General features: G+C 48.9%; 1 protein-coding gene across 1 annotated transcript in view; it reads left to right on the plus strand.

Annotated features, from left to right (window-relative positions):
• The window catches only part of LOC144592184 (teneurin-3-like), a 2027615-nt gene that overhangs the window by 666416 nt on the left and 1343911 nt on the right, over positions 1–17288 (plus strand). Inside the window, exon 4 of the mRNA XM_078396656.1 lies at positions 10760–10872. The gene's annotated coding sequence lies outside the window, so the exon portion shown is untranslated. The remainder of the gene's footprint in view (positions 1–10759; positions 10873–17288) is intronic.

Below are 17288 nucleotides of genomic sequence, written 5' to 3' on the forward strand. Positions count from 1 at the left end.
AAAACAGAAACAAATACCATCCCAACACCGACACAAACAAAAAAAAAGACAAAAAGACAAACAGACTGCCAGAAAGCCGCAGCCGTTAGGCGCAGCCAACTCCTCCCAGAAAACCCACGCAGGTCACGGGGAGAACGTACAAACTCCGTACAGACAGCGCCCGTAGTCAGGATCGAACCCGAGTCTCCGGCGCTGCATTCGCTGTAAGGCAGCAACTCTACCGCTGCGCCACCGTGCCGCCCTAAGTGATCTTAAGTGATAGGTGCAGAATTAGGCCAAAGCTTTTCACTGTACCTCGGTACACGTGACAATAAACTGAACTGAAACTGTAACTCGAATAGATAGTTAGAATATAATGTACATCTAGAAAACTAAAGCTCTCGTTTGTTTGTTTGTTTGTTCCTGAACTCCAGCCAAAACGGTGCACGATAGCGCGACAATGTTAGGCCCACCTCACTCACCGTCGTCCCTTTGGTGCCAATGGAAGACGTTCCATTGAAATTGGTGTTATATTTATAAAGTTATTCACATTTTAAAGTTTAAATCTGTCTCCTAGGGGGGGGGGGGGGGGGGGGGGTGAGTGAGGGGGGGGGGGAGGAAGGGGGCGGAGGGAGTCTAGTATACATATATAAACGTCACCTATTCTTTTTCTCTAGAGATGGTGTCTGATCCGCTGAGTTACTCCAGCTTTTTGTGATATATATACGTATATATATGTATGTGTATGTACATATGTATATGTATATATATATATATGTGTGTGTGTGTATATATATATATATATATATATATATGCGTGTGTGTGTGTGTATATATGTGTGTATATATATGTGTGTGTATATATATGTGTGTGTATAAATATATGTGAGCGTGTGTGTGTATATATGTGTGTGTGTGTTTATATATATGTGTATATATGTGTGTGTGTGTGTAGATATATATGTATATATATATATGTGTATGTGTGTGTGTGTGTGTGTGTATATATATATATATGTGTGTGTGTGTGTGTGTGTGTGTGTGTGTGTGTGTGTGTGTGTATATATGTGTGTATATATATATATATGTATGTGTGTGTATATATGTGTGTATATATATGTGTGTGTGTGTGTGTGTGTGTGTGTGTGTGTGTGTGTGTGTGTGTGTGTGTGTGTGTGTGTGTGTGTGTACGTATACATGTATATCTGTGACTCTCTGCATTACTCTATCTGCAGTCCCTTGTGGCTGGGTAATTCATGACTGGTGAATATAGTGGACGGGAGTGGAAGTGTTCTGGTGATTTGTGAAGAACGACTCCGTTTTATTGTTGAAATTAAGAGACCCTGAAGTAAATTGTCTGCGTTTGGCGGCGGTCCAGACAGCCCGAGCTACTTAACCTGCCGCCTCTCCACTTGTTCCCCTTCTGTGTCTGTTGAGTCGTTTGATTTGTCACTGATACACAGCGCCCATCTTTAAGTAGAGCTGTGGCCAGTTAATGCCAACCCAGGCGATTTGTGTGATTTCTCTCTCAGTGGCACTAGGGATGGCTGTAATCTGTTGCAGATGCATCTTGGTGGTGGGCCGACATTCCCCAATTCATTCCTGTTTTAGTTCAGGAGTTCGTTAGAGGGACACAAGACCTCTTGCCTCTGAACACACGATCAATCACCGTGATTAATTTAAGCAGGGATGATGGGCAAATGATGTTGCAATCATTCTATGACAACAGACAATAGACAATAGGTGTCTGTACGTGACAATAGGAGTTTGTTCTCCCCGTGACCTGCGTGGGTTTTCTCCGAGATCTCCGGTTTCCTCCCACACTCCAAAGACATAGAGGTTTAGACAATAGACAATAGGTGCAGGAGGAGGCCATTCGGCCCTTCGAGCCTGTACGCACCGCCATTCAATGTGATCATGGCTGATCATTCTCAATCAGTACCCCGTTCCTGCCCTCTCCCCATCCCCCCTGACTCCTTAAGAGCTCTATCTAACTCTCTTTTGAAAGCATCCAGAGAATTGGCCTCCACTGCCTTCTGAGGCAGAGAATTCCACAGATTCACAACTCTCTGACTGAAAAAGTTTTTCCTCATCTCCATTCTAAATGGCCAACCCCTTATTCTTAAACCATGGCCCCTGGTTCTGGACTCCCCCAACATTGGGAACATGTTTCCTGTCTCTAACATGTCCAACTCCTTAATAATCTTATATGTTTTGATAAGATCCCCTCTCATCCTTCTAAATTCCAGTGTATACAAGCCTTTGGACATCATCGAAGGGATCTACAGGAGGCGCTGCCTCAAAAAGGCAGCCACACCATCAGAGACCCACACCACCCTGGCCACACTCTCACTGACCCACACCACCCTGGCCACACTCTCACTGACCCACACCACCCTGGCCACACTCTCACTGACCCACACCACCCTGGCCACACTCTCACTGACCCACACCACCCTGGCCACACTCTCACTGACCCACACCACCCTGGCCACACTCTCACTGACCCACACCACCCTGGCCACACTCTCACTGACCCACACCACCCTGGCCACACTCTCACTGACCCACACCACCCTGGCCACACTCTCATCTCACCCCTGCCATGGGGAAGAAGGTACAGGAGCCTGAAAACTTTAACGTCCAGGTTCAGGAACAGCATCTTCCCTACAACCAACACTGCACAACACTAACCTCAGCAACTAGGATATTTTATGGACTGTGTCTCTCTCTGTCTCTCTCTCCATCTCTCTCTCTCTCTCTTTGTCTCTCTCTCCGTTTCTCTCTCTGTCTCTCCCTCTGTCTCTCTTTCTCTCTCCCTGTCTGTCTGTCTGTCTCTCTCTCTCTCTCTCTCTCTCTCTCTCTCTCTCTCTCTCTCTCTCTCTCTCTCTGTCTCTCTCTCTCTGTCTCTCTCTCTGTCTCTCCCTGTCTCTCCCTCCCTCTCTCTCTCTCTGTCTCTCTCTCTCTGTCTCTCCCTCTCTCTGTCCCTCTCTCTCTGTCTCTCCCTCTCTCTGTCCCTCTCTCTCTGTCTCTCTCTCTGTCTCTTTCGGTCTGTCTCTCCCTCTCTGTCTCTCTCTCTCTCCCTCTGTCTCTCCCTGTCTCTCTCTGTCTCTCTCTCTCTGTCTCTCCCTCCCTCTCTCTCTCTCTGTCTCTCTCTCTCTGTCTCTTTCTGTCTCACTCTCTCTCTCTCTCTCTCTCTCTCTCTATCTCTCTCTCTCTCTCTGTCTCTCTCTCTCTCTCTCTCTCTCTCTCTCTCTCTCTCTCTCTCTCTCTTTCTCTTTCTCTCTCTCTGTCTCTCCCTCTGTCTCTCCCTCTGTCTCTCCCTGTCTCTCTCTGCCTCTCTCTCTCTGAGTCTCTCTCTGTCTCCCTCTGTCTCTCCCTCTGTCCCTCTCTCTGAGTCTCTCTCTCTCTGTCTCTCTCTCTGTCTCTCTCTCTCTCTCCCTCCTTGCATCAGATGGCCCTGTCTGTAATTACACATTGCACACAGGGTTTTGCTTTGCTGCTGTAAGTAGAGTCTGTGGTGACATTTACATCCGCTTTAGTTGGAGCTCTCCTGTGGACAGCTGCAAGGGGAACCAACACAACTGGCAAACCCTCATCAATCACACGTACACAGATGCAATTTGTCTTAATTGTGCGTCAGGTCCTCTAAGTATATCATTTATCCAGCATTATTGTCAGCGTTTATGCGATAATAAGTGTCAGTGAATTAATGGTGGCCACTTCTTCAACCCAGATCGTTGTGGTAGACACAGAGTGCTGGAGTAACTCAGCGGGTCAGGCAGCATCTGTGGAGAACATGGATAGGTGACGTTTCACAGAGTGCTGGAGTAACTCAGCGGGTCAGGCAGCATCTGTGGAGAACATGGATCGGTGACGTTTCGGATCGGGACCCTTCTTCAGACTCTCTGACGTGCTGAGTTACTCCAGCCTTTTGTGTCTATCTACGGTTTAAACCAGCATCTGCAGTTCCTTCCTACCCAAAATGCTGGAGGATCTCAGTGGGCCAGGAGGGAATGAACAGATGATGTTTTGGATTGGTGCCCTTCTTCGGACTGATTTGGACTTTAGAAATACAGCGTGGAAACAGCCCACTGAGACGGCTGTGGAGGCCAAGTCAATGGGTATTTTTAAGGCAGAGACAGATAGATTCTTGATTAGTGCGGGTGTCAGGGGTTATGGGGAGATGGCAGGAGAATGGGGTTGAGATTCTGGGCTCAGCTATGTGGAGTGTAGTTTTTAATATCGGTGACTGTATCAAGTCACCTGGACATGGAGAATGGTTACAATCTCACTTTCCAAACTGCCTGCTCTACTTCAAGTTTAATGGACGCATTTCTTTGTTGTGCAGTCATTGGAAATGCTGGAGACAGAACGTCCATCTAGTTCCTCTTCCCCTGTTCTGATACACCACTATAAAACAATAGAGAGTTTCTGTCTAATCAACGCACTCAAACTCAATCGATTGGAGTCACAAGGAACTGCAGAGATGGAGACAGGGTGCTGGAGGAACTCAGTGGGTCAGGCAACATCTGTGGAGAACATGGATAGGTGACGTTTCACAGAGTGCTGGAGGAACTCAGCGGGTCAGGCAGCATCTGTGGAGAACATGGATAGGTGAAGTTTCACAGAGTGCTGGAGGAACTCAGCGGGTCAGGCATCATCTGTGGAGAACATGGATAGGTGACGTTTCACAGAGTGCTGGAGGAACTCAGCGGGTCAGGCAGCATCTGTGGAGAACATGGATAGGTGACGTTTCACAGAGTGCTGGAGTAACTCTAAATGAAATATTGGATGACCGGATTTGATATTCACCTTGACTTACCTTTCGAAAGGAGATGAGGAGGAATTTCTTCAGTCAGAGGGTGGTGAATCTGTGGAATTCATTGCCACAGACAGCTGTGGAGGCCAAGTCAGTGGATAATTTTAAGGCAGAGATAGATAGATTCTTGATTAGTGCGGGTGTCAGGGGTTATGGGGAGAAGGCAGGAGAATGGGGTTAGGAGGGAGAGATAGATCAGCCATGATTGAATGGCGAAGCAGACTTGATGGGCTGAATGGTCTAATTATTCCCCTATTACACACCTCCAATTTTTGTATAACTTTAAGACTTGTACGACAGAATTGAAAGTTTATCAATAGAAAAGTCAGTAATAACCTGGATAAATAAAAATAATTGGCTGAGTTACTCCAGCATCTTGTGACCATCTTGAGAAATGTGGTGGCGCAGCGGTAGAGTTGCTGACTCACAGCGCCGGAGACCCGGGTTCCATCCCGACTACGGGCGCTGTCTGTACGGAGTTTGTACGTTTTCCCCGTGACCTGCGTGGGTTTTCTCCGGGCACTCCGGTTTCCTCCCACACTCCTAAGACGTGCAGGTTTGTAGGTTAATTGGCTTTGGTATTAATTGTAAATTGTCCCTAGTGTGTGTGTAGGATAGTGTTAGTGTGCGGGGATCGCTGGTCGGCACGGACTCAGTGGGCCGAGGTTCCTGTTTCCACGTTTTCTATCATCAGCGTTTTCAAAAAAAGCGATTCCAATATCAAAGTCATTTGCAAGTATCAAAGGCAGAATGGGCCTCGTACGGACTCCTGCAGATAAGCGGAGCGCTCTAACTGAGGCAGAGAATTCCACAGAGATTAAAAGTACCATTAGCAAATTGCAGTTCTGCAGTTGTACAGGGCCCTAGTGAGACCGCACCTGGAGTACTGTGTGCAGTTTTGGTCTCCAGATTTGAGGAAGGATATTCTTGCTATTGAGGGCGTGCAGCCATTACCAGGTTAATTCCCGGAATGGCGGGACTGTCATATGTTGAAAGACTGGAGTGACTAGGCTTGTATACACTGGATGTGAGGAGATCTTATCAAAATGTATAAGATTATTAAGGAGTTGGACACGTTAGAGGCAGGAAACATGTTCCTAATGTTGGGGGTTTAAGAATAAGGGGTAGGCCATTTAGAACTGAGATGAGGAGAACCTTTTTCAGTCAGAGAGTTGTGAATCTGTGGAATTCTCTGCCTCAGAAGGCAGTGGAGGCCAATTCTCTGAATGCATTCAAGAGAGAGCTAGATAGAGCTCTTAAGGATAGCTGAGTCAGGGGGTATGGGGAGAAGGCAGGAACGGGGTACTGATTGAGAATGATCAGCCATGATCACATTGAATGGCGGTGCTGACTCGTAGGGCCGAATGGCCTCCTCCTGCACCTATTGTCTATTGTCTATAGGGTTATGTGAAGCAATGAGCTTTGGACAAAGCTGGCTTTATCGGAAGTGAGGGTGGAATCGATGGAAGGGAAGTTGGTTTGTGCGATGGTCTGGGCTGTGTCCATAACTCTCTGCAATTTTGCGATTGATAGATTCTTGATCAGTGCGGGTGTCAGGGGTTTGGGGAGAAGGCAGGAGAATGGGGTTGGGAGGGAGAGATAGATCAGGCATGATTGAATGGTGGAGTAGACTTGATGGGCCGAATGGCCTAATTCAGATTCGAGAACTTCTGATCTGACATTGTTGGTGACAACATTTGCTTCAAAGTGGTAACACTTTAAGGTTTGAGTTTATAATAATAATAATAATAATGCATTACATTTATATAGCGCTTTTCATATACTCAAAGACACTTTACAGAGATTTAGAGAACATAGGGAAATGAATAAATAGATAAATAAGTAAATAAGTAAACGAACAGAGAAAGGAGACAGAAGGTGAGGTGACCTTCAGTGGTTGAAGGCAGTACTGAACAGGTGAGACTTCAGCGATGTTTTGAATGTGGTGAGTGTGGAGGAGTCTCTAACGGTTTGGGGTAGTGAGTTCCATAGGGTGGGAGCAGCGATGGAGAAAGCCCTGTCCCCCCAGGATCTGAGTTTGGTCCGGATGTGGGGGGATAGGAGATTGGCAGCAGCAGAGCGGAGGGTGCAGGTGGGAGTGTGCCTGTGGAGGAGGTCGGTCAGGTAGGATGGGGCCAGGTTATGGAGGGCTTTGTAGGTTATGAGGAGGATTTTGTATTGGATTCTATGGGGGATGGGGAGCCAGTGGAGTTTGTAAAGGACGGGGGTGATATGGTCACGGATCGGGGTGTGGGTGAGTAGACGGGCAGCGGAGTTTTGAATGTATTGAAGTTTACTGATGATTTTTGAGGGTGCGCCATAGAGGAGGCTGTTGCAGTAATCCAGACGGGAGGTGATGAAGGCGTGGATGATGGTTTCTGCAGCTGTGGAGGAGAGGGATGGACGGAGACGGGCAATGTTTTTGAGGTGGAAGAAGGCTGTCTTTGTGATGTGTTTGATGTGTTTGATGTGTAGTTTGGTTTATTGTTTATTGCCACGTGTACCGAGGTACAGTGAAAAGCTTTAGTGTAGTTTAGAGATACAGCGCGGAAAAAGGCCCTTCGGCCCACCGGGTCCGCGCCGCCCAGCGATCCCCGCACACTAACACTATCCTACACACACTAGGGACAATTTTTACATTTTACCCAGTCAATTAACCTACAAACCTGCACGTCTTTGGAGTGTGGGAGGAAACCGAAGATCTCGGAGAAAACCCACACAGTTCACGGGGAGAACGTACAAACGGCGCCCGTAGTCGGGATGGAACCCGGGTCTCCGGCGCTGCATTCGCTGTAAGGCGGCAACTCTACCGCCGCGCCACCGTGACCGCCCTTTAGTTGGTGCGAGACAGAAAAAATATATTGTTCTGTATCCATATTCTGATGCTAAGAGCTTTGAACTCTGTGTTTTTGAGCTCCAGATTTCTGTTATCTTGCATGTATTTCATGGATGTGCTCAACCAGAACAGGGCGTAAATATTCCCGTGTCCAACACTCTGAAATTGCTTCATTTATTCGGACGTGGAGTCAGGATCAAAGAAGCATAGAAGCATAGATAATAGGTGCAGGAGGAGGCCATTCGGCCCTTCAAGCCAGCACCGCCTTTCATTGTGATCATGGCTGATCGTCCACAATCAGTACCCCTTGCCTGCCTTCTCCCCATATCCCTTGATTCCATTAGCCCGAGGACCTAAATCTAACTCACTCTCGAAAACATCATGTCATCTCGACTCACCTTCTCAATTACTGTGCGCTGTTCAGTCAAAGTGTGGCACGGTGGCGCAGCGGTAGAGTTGCTGCCTCACAGCGCCGGAGACCCGGGTTCCATCCTAACTACGGGCGCTGTCTGTACGGAGTTTGTATGTTCTCCCCATGACCTGCGTGGGTTTTCTCCGGGTGCTCCGGTTTCCTCCCACACTCCAAAGACGTGTAGGTTTAGACAATAGACAATAGGTGCAGGAGGAGGCCATTCGTCCCTTCGAGCCTGCACCGCCCATTCAATTTGATCATGGCTGATCATTCTCAATCAGTACCCCGTTCCTGCCTTCTCCCCATACCGGGTGCTCCGGTTTCCTCCCACACTCCAAAGATGTGCAGGTTTGTAGATTAATTGTCTTTGGTATTAATTGTAAATTGTCCCCAGTGTGTGTGTAGGATAGTGTTAGTGTGCGGGGATCGCTGGTCGGTGCGGACTCGGTGGGCCGAAGGGCCTGTTTCCGCACTGTATCTCCAAACTAAAACCTCAATGTAAAAGCTGGAAGCTGGATATATTTTAATATTCTGTGGCAGGGCTGGTTTAAATTGCCTCCATCGTTCATCAGCATGTAAACATTACAAGAATTTAATTATGTTTTAAAATCAGCAGGGTCAGTGAACGAGCATTAGCTACACCATTACAAGTGTTTACTTCAAAGAGTGTTTTAGTTCAGTTTAGAGATACAGCGCGGAAACAGGCCCTTCGGCCCACCGGGTCCGCGCCGCCCAGCGATCCCCGCACACTAACACTATCCTACACCCACTAGGAACAATTTTGCACATTTGCCCAGCCAATTAACCTACAAACCTGCACGTCTTTGGAGTGTGGGAGGAAACTGAAGATCTCGGAGAAAACCCACGCAGGTCACGGGGAGAACGTACAAACTCCGTACAGACGGCGCCCGTAGTCGGGATGGAACCCGGGTCTCCGGCGCTGTGAGGCAGCAACTCTACCGCTGCACCACCGTGACGCCCCACAGTGTAAACTGTGTACAGGCATTTGGTCAAGTGATCACCGGTTACTCTTCACAACAGAGGAGTGCAGTAGGGATCTGTGCGTTATACAGCAACGGGGAACTTTATCCGCACCTAGGGGTTGCCAACTATCTCACTCCCAAATACGGGACAAGGTGATGTCACCGCCCCGCGTTCCACGTGATCTCACCCAGCCAGCGGCCACGTGCTCCCGCTCCACCAACGGCGGCAGCCCGGGCCGGGAGGCGGGTTGCTACGCAACCTCCATTAGGCGGCGCCCGGGCCTCCGGGCCTACAGTGTCCAGACCTACAGTGTCCAGACCTACAGTGTCCGGGCTACAGTGTCCGGGCCTACAGTGTCCGGGCCTACAGTAACCGGGCCTACAGCGTCCGGGGCTACAGCGTCCGGGGCCTACAGCATTTGGGCCTACAGCGTCTGGGCCTACAGCGTCCGGACCTACAACGTCCGGGCCTACAGTGTCCGGGTTTGCAGTGTTCGGGCCTACAGCATCCGGGCCTACAGCATCCGGGCCTACATTGTCCGGGCCTACAGTGTCCGGGCCTACAGTGTCCGGGCCTACAGTGTCCGGGCCTACAGTGTCCGGGGCCTACAGCGTTTGGGCCTACAGCGTCTGGGCCTACAGCGTCCGGGGCCTACAGTGTCCGGGTTTGCAGTGTTCGGGCCTACAGCGTCCGGGCCTACAGCGTCCGGGCCTGCAGTGTCCGGGCCAACACTGTCCTGGCCTACAGTTTCCGGGCCTATACTGTCCTGGCCTACAGTGTCCGGGCCTCCAGTGTCCGGGCCTACAGTGTCCGGGCCTACAGTGTCCGGGCCTACACTGTCCTGGCCTACAGTGTCCGGGCCTACAGTGTCCGGGCCTACAGTGTCCGGGCCTACAGTGTCCGGGCCATGCAGTGTCCGGGGCCTTGCAACGACCCCCGGGCCTACAGTGTCCGGGCCTACAGTGTCCAGGCCTACAGTGTCCGGGCCTACAGTGTCCGGGGCCTTGCAACGCACCCCGGGCCTAATACTGGACAAGGGCGGTCCCGTACGGGACAAACCAATTTAGCTGGAGTAACTCAGCAAAATGCTGGAGTAACTCAGCAGGTCAGGCAGCATCTTGGGAGAGAAGAAATGGGTGACGTTTCGGGTACGCCACCCATTCCTTCTCTCCCGAGATGCTGCCTGACCTGCTGAGTTACTCCAGCATTTTGTGAATGGTCCAATTGTAATCATGTATTGTCTTTCCGCTGACTGGTTAGCCCGCAACAAAACAGCTTTTCACTGTACCTCGGTACACGTGACAATAAACTGAAATGAAAATAGAGCAGTCACGGTGGCGCGGCGGTAGAGTTGCCGCCTTACAGCGAATGCAGCGCCGGAGACTCAGGTTCGATCCCGACTACGGGCGCCGTCTGTACGGAGTTTGTACGTTCTCCCCGTGACCTGCGTGGGTTTTCTCCGAGATCTTCGGTTTCCTCCCACACTCCAAAGACGTGCAGGTTTGTAGGTCAATTGACCGGGTAAAATGTAAAAATTGTCCCTAGTGTGTGTAGGATAGTGTTAATGTGCAGGGATCGCTGGGCGGCACGGACCCGGTGGGCCGAAGGGCCTGTTTCCGCGCTGTATCTCTAAATCTAAAAATCTAGAAACTCAACAGTCACTAATTTCATTGTGATTCTCTGGCATCGGGCCACAGTAATTGATTGTTATGCTTTGTTTCGTTAGGTTTATGGGATGTGGATATCGTGGGTGAGATCAGGATTCGGAGACTGCTTCTGACAGCCTTTGAGATTGCACTCACTGTGCCTAGTCTCTGAAACGCACGCTCACCAATACAGGTAAGGACGGCTGATTATTCCTGAAGAACTTTCACTGCCTTTTTGGGCCCTTGCACATGTTAATTTAGTTGCCTCAATTTAAAGTATGTCGTTGCCTGGAGCATTGTCTCAACATCTGGAGCATTGTGTGCAGTTTTGTTCTCAACATCTGGAGCATTGTGTGCAGTTTTGTTCTCAACATCTGGAGCATTGTGTGCAGTTTTGTTCTCAACATCTGGAGCATTGTGTGCAGTTTTGTTCTCAACATCTGGAGCATTGTGTGCAGTTTTGTTCTCAACATCTGGAGCATTGTGTGCAGATTTGGTCTCAACATCTGGAGTATTGTGTGCAGTTTTGGTCTCAACATCTGGAGTACTGAGCGCTGCTTTGGTCTCAACATCTGGAGTATTGTGTGCAGTTGTGGTGTCAAAATCTGGAGTATTGTATGCAGTTTTGGCCTCACATCTGGAGTATTGTGTGCAGATTTGGTCTCAACATCTGGAGTATTTGTTGCAGTTTTGGTCTCACATCTGGAGTATTGTGTGCAGTTTTGGTCTCCTAATTTGAGGAAGGACGTCCTTGCTATTGAGGCAGTGCAGCGTAGGTTCACCAGGTTAATCCCCGGGATGGCGGGGCTGTCATATGAGGAAAGATTGGAAAGACTGGGCTTGTATTCACTGGGGTTTAGAAGGATGAGAGGGGATCTTATAGAAACGTATTAAATTATAAAAGGACTGGACAAGCTAGATGCAGGAAAAATGTTCCCAATGTTGGGGGAGTCCAGAACCAGGGGCCACAGTCCAAGAATAAAGGGGAGTGCAAATAAAACTGAGGTGAGAAAAAACTTTTTCACCCAGAGAGTTGTGAATTTGTGGAATTCTCTGCCACAGAGGGCAGTGGAGGCCAATCCACTGGATGGATTAAGAGAGAGTTAGATAGAGCTCTAGGGGCTAGTGGAATCAAGGGATATGGGGAGAAGGCAGGCACGGGTTACTGATTGTGGATGATCAGCCGTGATCATAATGAATGGCGGTGCTGGCTCGGAGGACCGAATGGCCTCCACCTGCACTTATTTTCTATGTTTCTATGTAAATTCCTCAGTTGTCACAGTGGCGATTTGAGGTCATGTTTAAGAATTCACGTGGAATGTCTTTAGTCAGAGGGCGGTGAATCTGTGGAATTCATTGCCACAGAGGGCTGTGGAGGCAGTCAATGGATATATTTTAGGCAGAGATAGAAAGATTGTTGATTAGTGCGGGTGTCAGGGGTTATGGGGAGAAGGCAGGAGAATGGGGTTAGGAGGGAGAGATAGATCAGCCATGATTGAATGGCGGAGTAGACTTGATGGGCCGAATGGCCTAATTCTGTTCCTATCACTGATGAACGTATGAACTGTGGCAATGCTTGTGTTGAACACAATGGTGATAGACAATAGACAATAGGTGCAGGAGGAGGCCATTCGGCCCTTCGAGCCAGCACCGCCATTCAATGTGATCATGGCTGATCATTCTCAATCAGTACCCCGTTCCTGCCTTCTCCCCATACCCCCTGACTCCGCTATCCTTAAGAGCTCTATCTAGCTCTCTCTTGAATGCATTCAGAGAATTGGCCTCCACTGCCTTCTGAGGCAGAGAATTCCACAGTTTCACAACTCTCTGACTGAAAAAGTTTCTCCTCATCTTCGTTCTAAATGGCCTACCCCTTATTCTTAAACTGTGGCCCCTGGTTCTGGACTCCCCCAACATTGGGAACATGTTTCCTGCCTCTAACGTGTCGAACCCCTTAATAATCTTATACGTTTCGGTAAGATCCCCTCTCATCCTTCTATATTCCAGTGTATACAAGCCTATCGGTGATTGTTGGATAGCGTCAATCACAGCCCTTGCCTGCTGTTATAAGTGAGTGAGATTAGTGGAAAGCATATAACTTATTGGAGTGCAGGTCCACCGCGGGTTTTCTGTCACCCTCGGACCGGAGATGAGGAAGAACTTTTTCAGTCAGAGAGTGGTGAAGGTGTGGAATTCTCTGCCTCAGAAGGCAGTGGAGGCCAGTTCGTTGGATGCTTTCAAGAGAGAGCTGGATAGAGCACTTAAGGATAGCGGAGTGAGGGGGTATGGGGAGAAGGCAGGAACGGGGTACTGATTGAGAGTGATCAGCCATGATCGCATTGAATGGCGGTGCTGGCTCAAAGGGCTGAATGGCCTAATCCTGCACCTATTGTCTATTGTCTATTGTCTATTGACCCAAGGATTTCCGGATTATCCGTGTGTTGCCGGACCAACAGAGGTCACGGCCTCCGAGAGGAGACCAGCGGTGCCGGAACGATCCACCTGGGCCGCCGAGGGAGGGGGGGGGGGGGGGAGATACCGGCCCCACAAAGTCGGCCTGGGAAGTGGGGCGGTGGGAATGGATCTGTCGGCTCGAGCCGGGCCGGAGTTCCAGACCCCCGGCAGCAGGGGGCAGTGTCCACCCGCCGACCGCCCGTGGGAAACATTTTCTGGGGGACCGTCCGAGGGGGGGGGGGGGGATTTCAAGCGCGCTCTTTGTCATTTTATTTGTCCGGATTAAAGTAGGTGCCTGACCATCAGTTGCCGGGAAATCAGTGGTGGGACCGGTACTGTCCTCCACTGACGGTGAGTAGGAAAATAACTGCAGGTGCTGGAACAAAGCGAAGGTATCACAGAGTGCTGGAGTAACTCAGCGGGTCAGGCAGCATCTGTGGAGAACATGGATAGGTGACGTTTCGGGTTGAGAAACAGCAAGTTGGAGGAACAGCACCTCATATTTCGCCTGGGCAGCTTACACCCCAGCGGTATGAACATTGACTTCACTAACTTCAGATAGTTCCTCTGCCCTCTCCATCCCCTCCCCCTTCCCAGTTCTCCCACCAGTCTTCCTGTCTCCGAATAAATTCTATCTCTGTCCCGCCCCCTCCCCTGACATCAGTCTGAAGGAGGGTCTCGACCCGAAACGTCACCCATTCCTTCTCCAGAGACGCTGCCTGACCCGCTGAGTTACTCCAGCACTCTGTGAAACGTCACCTATCCACGTTCTCCACAGATGCAGCCTGACCCGCTGAGTTACTCCAGCACTCTGTGAAACGTCACCTATCCACGTTCTCCACAGATGCTGCCTGACCCGCTGAGTTACTCCAGCACTCTGTGAAACGTCACCTATCCACGTTCTCCACAGATGCAGCCTGACCCGCTGAGTTACTCCAGCACTCTGTGATACCTCCACTGACAGTATTGTTCTTGAAACATTAACCTGCACTCATCGGAAGAGGTTCCTGCAGTTCCACTCGTGAATCCAGTTTGCTCCGCTCTTAAAATGATTTGTTTCACTGAACTAAACTGATTTATTGTTTTGATATTGTTTCGAATGATGAATGTAGGAGCCATTTATGTTTGTATTAGCTGTTTAGCATATCATATCATTGAGTATCTCACTGTGTTATTTGTGGACACTTGCGGGTTGTCATGAGATGAGTACGTACACCGACCAGCCAAAACATTCTGACCACTGACAGGCGAAGTGAATAACATTGATTATCTTGTTACAATGGCACCTGTCAAGGGGTGGGATATATTAGGCAGCAAGTGAACAGTCAGTTCTTGAAGTTGATGTGTTGGATGCAGGAGAAATGGGCAGGAGTAAAGACCTGAGCAACTTTGACAAGGGCCGAATTGTTCTGGCCAGACGACTGGGTCAGAGCATCTCTGAAACAGCAAGGCTTGTGGGGTGCTCCCGGTCAGCAGTGGTGAGTACCGACCGACAGTGGTCCGAGGAGGGACAAACCACAAACCGGCGACAGGCAGGGTGTTGGGCGCCCAAGGCTCATCGATGCGCGAGGGCAACGAAGGCTATCCCGTCTGGTCCGAACCGACAGACGGTCGACTGTGGCACAAGTCACAGAAAATGTTAATGGTGGTCACGGGAGGAATGTGTCACAATACACAGTGCATCGCACCCTGCTGTGTATGGGGCTGCACACGGAGGGCCAACAGCATATTAGGCCGGTGGGCATAATGTTTTGTCTCATCAGGTCATAATGTTTTGGCTGATCGCTGTAAATGTCTGACAGCAAAATATTTGCAATGCAAGAGAGAAATTCCCAGTAAGTAGAATTAGAGAATTGTTCTTGTAGAAAGTAAGCAAATGGCCTCCTTATGTGAAGTAACTATTCTTTGATTCCATGGTTTGTGAGCCAACAACATTCTACCTGTCACAGCTGATTACAATGTCCTTTTGCCACTGGAAATAGCCTCACTTATTTACTCTGTAGAAACCATTCATGGCTCTCAGTTGATTAATTCAGCTCCTTCTTCAGCTCCAAGGGACCAAAAAAATAATGTTTAGGTAGACACAGAGTGCTGGAGTAACTCAGCGGGTCAGGCAGCATCTGTGGAGAACATGGATAGGTGACGTTTCACAGAGTGCTGGAGTAACTCAGCGGGTCAGGCAGCCTCTCTGGAGAACATGGATAAGTGACGTTTCACAAAATGCTGGAGTAACTCAGCGGGTCAGGCAACATCTCTGGAGAGAAGGAATGGGTGACATTTCGGTTCGAGACCCTTCTTCAGACTGAGACACAGGGGAGAGGGGAGACAAAGAGATATCGAAACATAGAAAATAGGTGCAGGAGTAGGCCATTCGGCCCTTCGAGCCAGCACCGCCATTCAATATGATGATACAAAATCAGTACCCCGTTCCTGCTTTCTCCCCATATCCCTTGATTCCGTTAGCCCTAAGAGCTAAATCTAACTCTCTCTTGAATACATCAAGTTAATTGGCTGCACACGGAGGACCAACAGCATATTAGGCAGGTGGCCATAATGCTTCGGCTGATCGGTGTAGATGGACATCATGGGCACGTATGTGGACTGGGAGGAGCCAGAATTATGAGTAGCTCTGGGTTTGCAGAGCTGAGAGGTGTAAGGTGCAGAGAGACTGTGGCGAGATACAGCTCTTAGCCAGATCTCTGACGGGAGAAATACAAATCTGTTTGTATAACTACTTCAATAAACGACTATTTAAACTGAAACGTGGTGAAGATCTCTCTGGTGTTGGTCTGCGTCAAGAACGTTCTCTCCAGTCCTACGTGAAGTGGTGGAAGGAGGAGAGGACTTCAGTGGGAAGGACCAAAGATGCCACCAAACTGGCTCACTTAATCTTGCCTCAGAAGGCAGTGGAGGCCAATTCTCTGAATGCATTCAAGAGAGAGCTAGATAGAGCTCTTAAGGATAGCGGAGTCAGGGGGTATGGGGAGAAGGCAGGAACGGGGTACTGATTGAGAATAATCAGCCATGATCACATTGAATGGCGGTGCTGGCTCGAAGGGCCGAATGGCCTCCTCCTGCACCTATTGTCTATTGTCTATTTTTTCCATGTTTTTTCAAAATATAAACCTGGGGATTATTTTTCAATTGAGGATTACTTCTGTGAATCTTATTGCAAAGGATAAGGTTTATTAATGTGGCAGCGAAATTGTTGACTTTTATTAAAGCCCTGCTGAAATGATGACTTTTTGCGTGTGTTTATTTAAACTCGGTGTCCTGTGGATTCATGTCCGAATTCTAACGTTGAATAGTGAAAGGCTTGGATAGAGTGGATGTGGAGAGGATGTTTCCACTAGTGGGAGAGTCTAGGACCAGAGGGCACAGCCTCAGAATTAAAGGACGTTCTTTTAGGAAGGAGATGAGGAGAAATTTCTTTAGTTAGAGGGTGGTGAATCTGTGGAATTCTTTGCCACAAACGGCTGTGGAGGCCACAAGTCAATGGATATTTCTAAGGCAGAGATAGATAGATTCTTGATTAGTGCGGGTGTCAGGGGTTATGGGGAGAAGGCAGGAGAATGGGGTTAGGAGGGAGAGATAGATCAGCCACGATTGAATGGCGGGGTAGACTTGATGGGCCGAATGGCCTAATTCAGCTCCTATCACGTATGACCTTATGAACCAACATGGGTGAATGGTTTTAATATTAACTGTGTGATCGGAAACTGATAAAGAAACACTACGAGAGGTGACAAAAGGAATCGACGAAAATGTTACTTTGAACACTCTTCTCTTAATTAATGATCATTTAAGAACATTCATTTCAGAAATTAAAGCCATTAGGATGAAACCTAAGGTAGACACAGAGTGCTGGAGTAACTCAGCGGGTCAGGCAGCATCTCTGGAGAGAAGGAATAGGTGAAGTTTGGGGTCGAGACCCTTCTTCAGACTGAAGTAAAGTGAAAAGCATTTTGTTGCGTGCTAACCAGTCAGGGGAAAGACTATACATGAATGACCATCGAGCCGTCCGCAGTGTACAGATACATGATAAGGGAATAACGTTTAGTGCAAGGTAAAGTGCAAGGTAAAGCCAGATTAAAGATAGTCCGAGTGCTTTCAATGCGGTTGACGGGAGGTCAGGATCACTCTCTGGTTATGGAT

Source organism: Rhinoraja longicauda, chromosome 3 (assembly GCF_053455715.1).
Source record: "Rhinoraja longicauda isolate Sanriku21f chromosome 3, sRhiLon1.1, whole genome shotgun sequence".
NCBI lineage: Eukaryota > Metazoa > Chordata > Chondrichthyes > Rajiformes > Arhynchobatidae > Rhinoraja > Rhinoraja longicauda.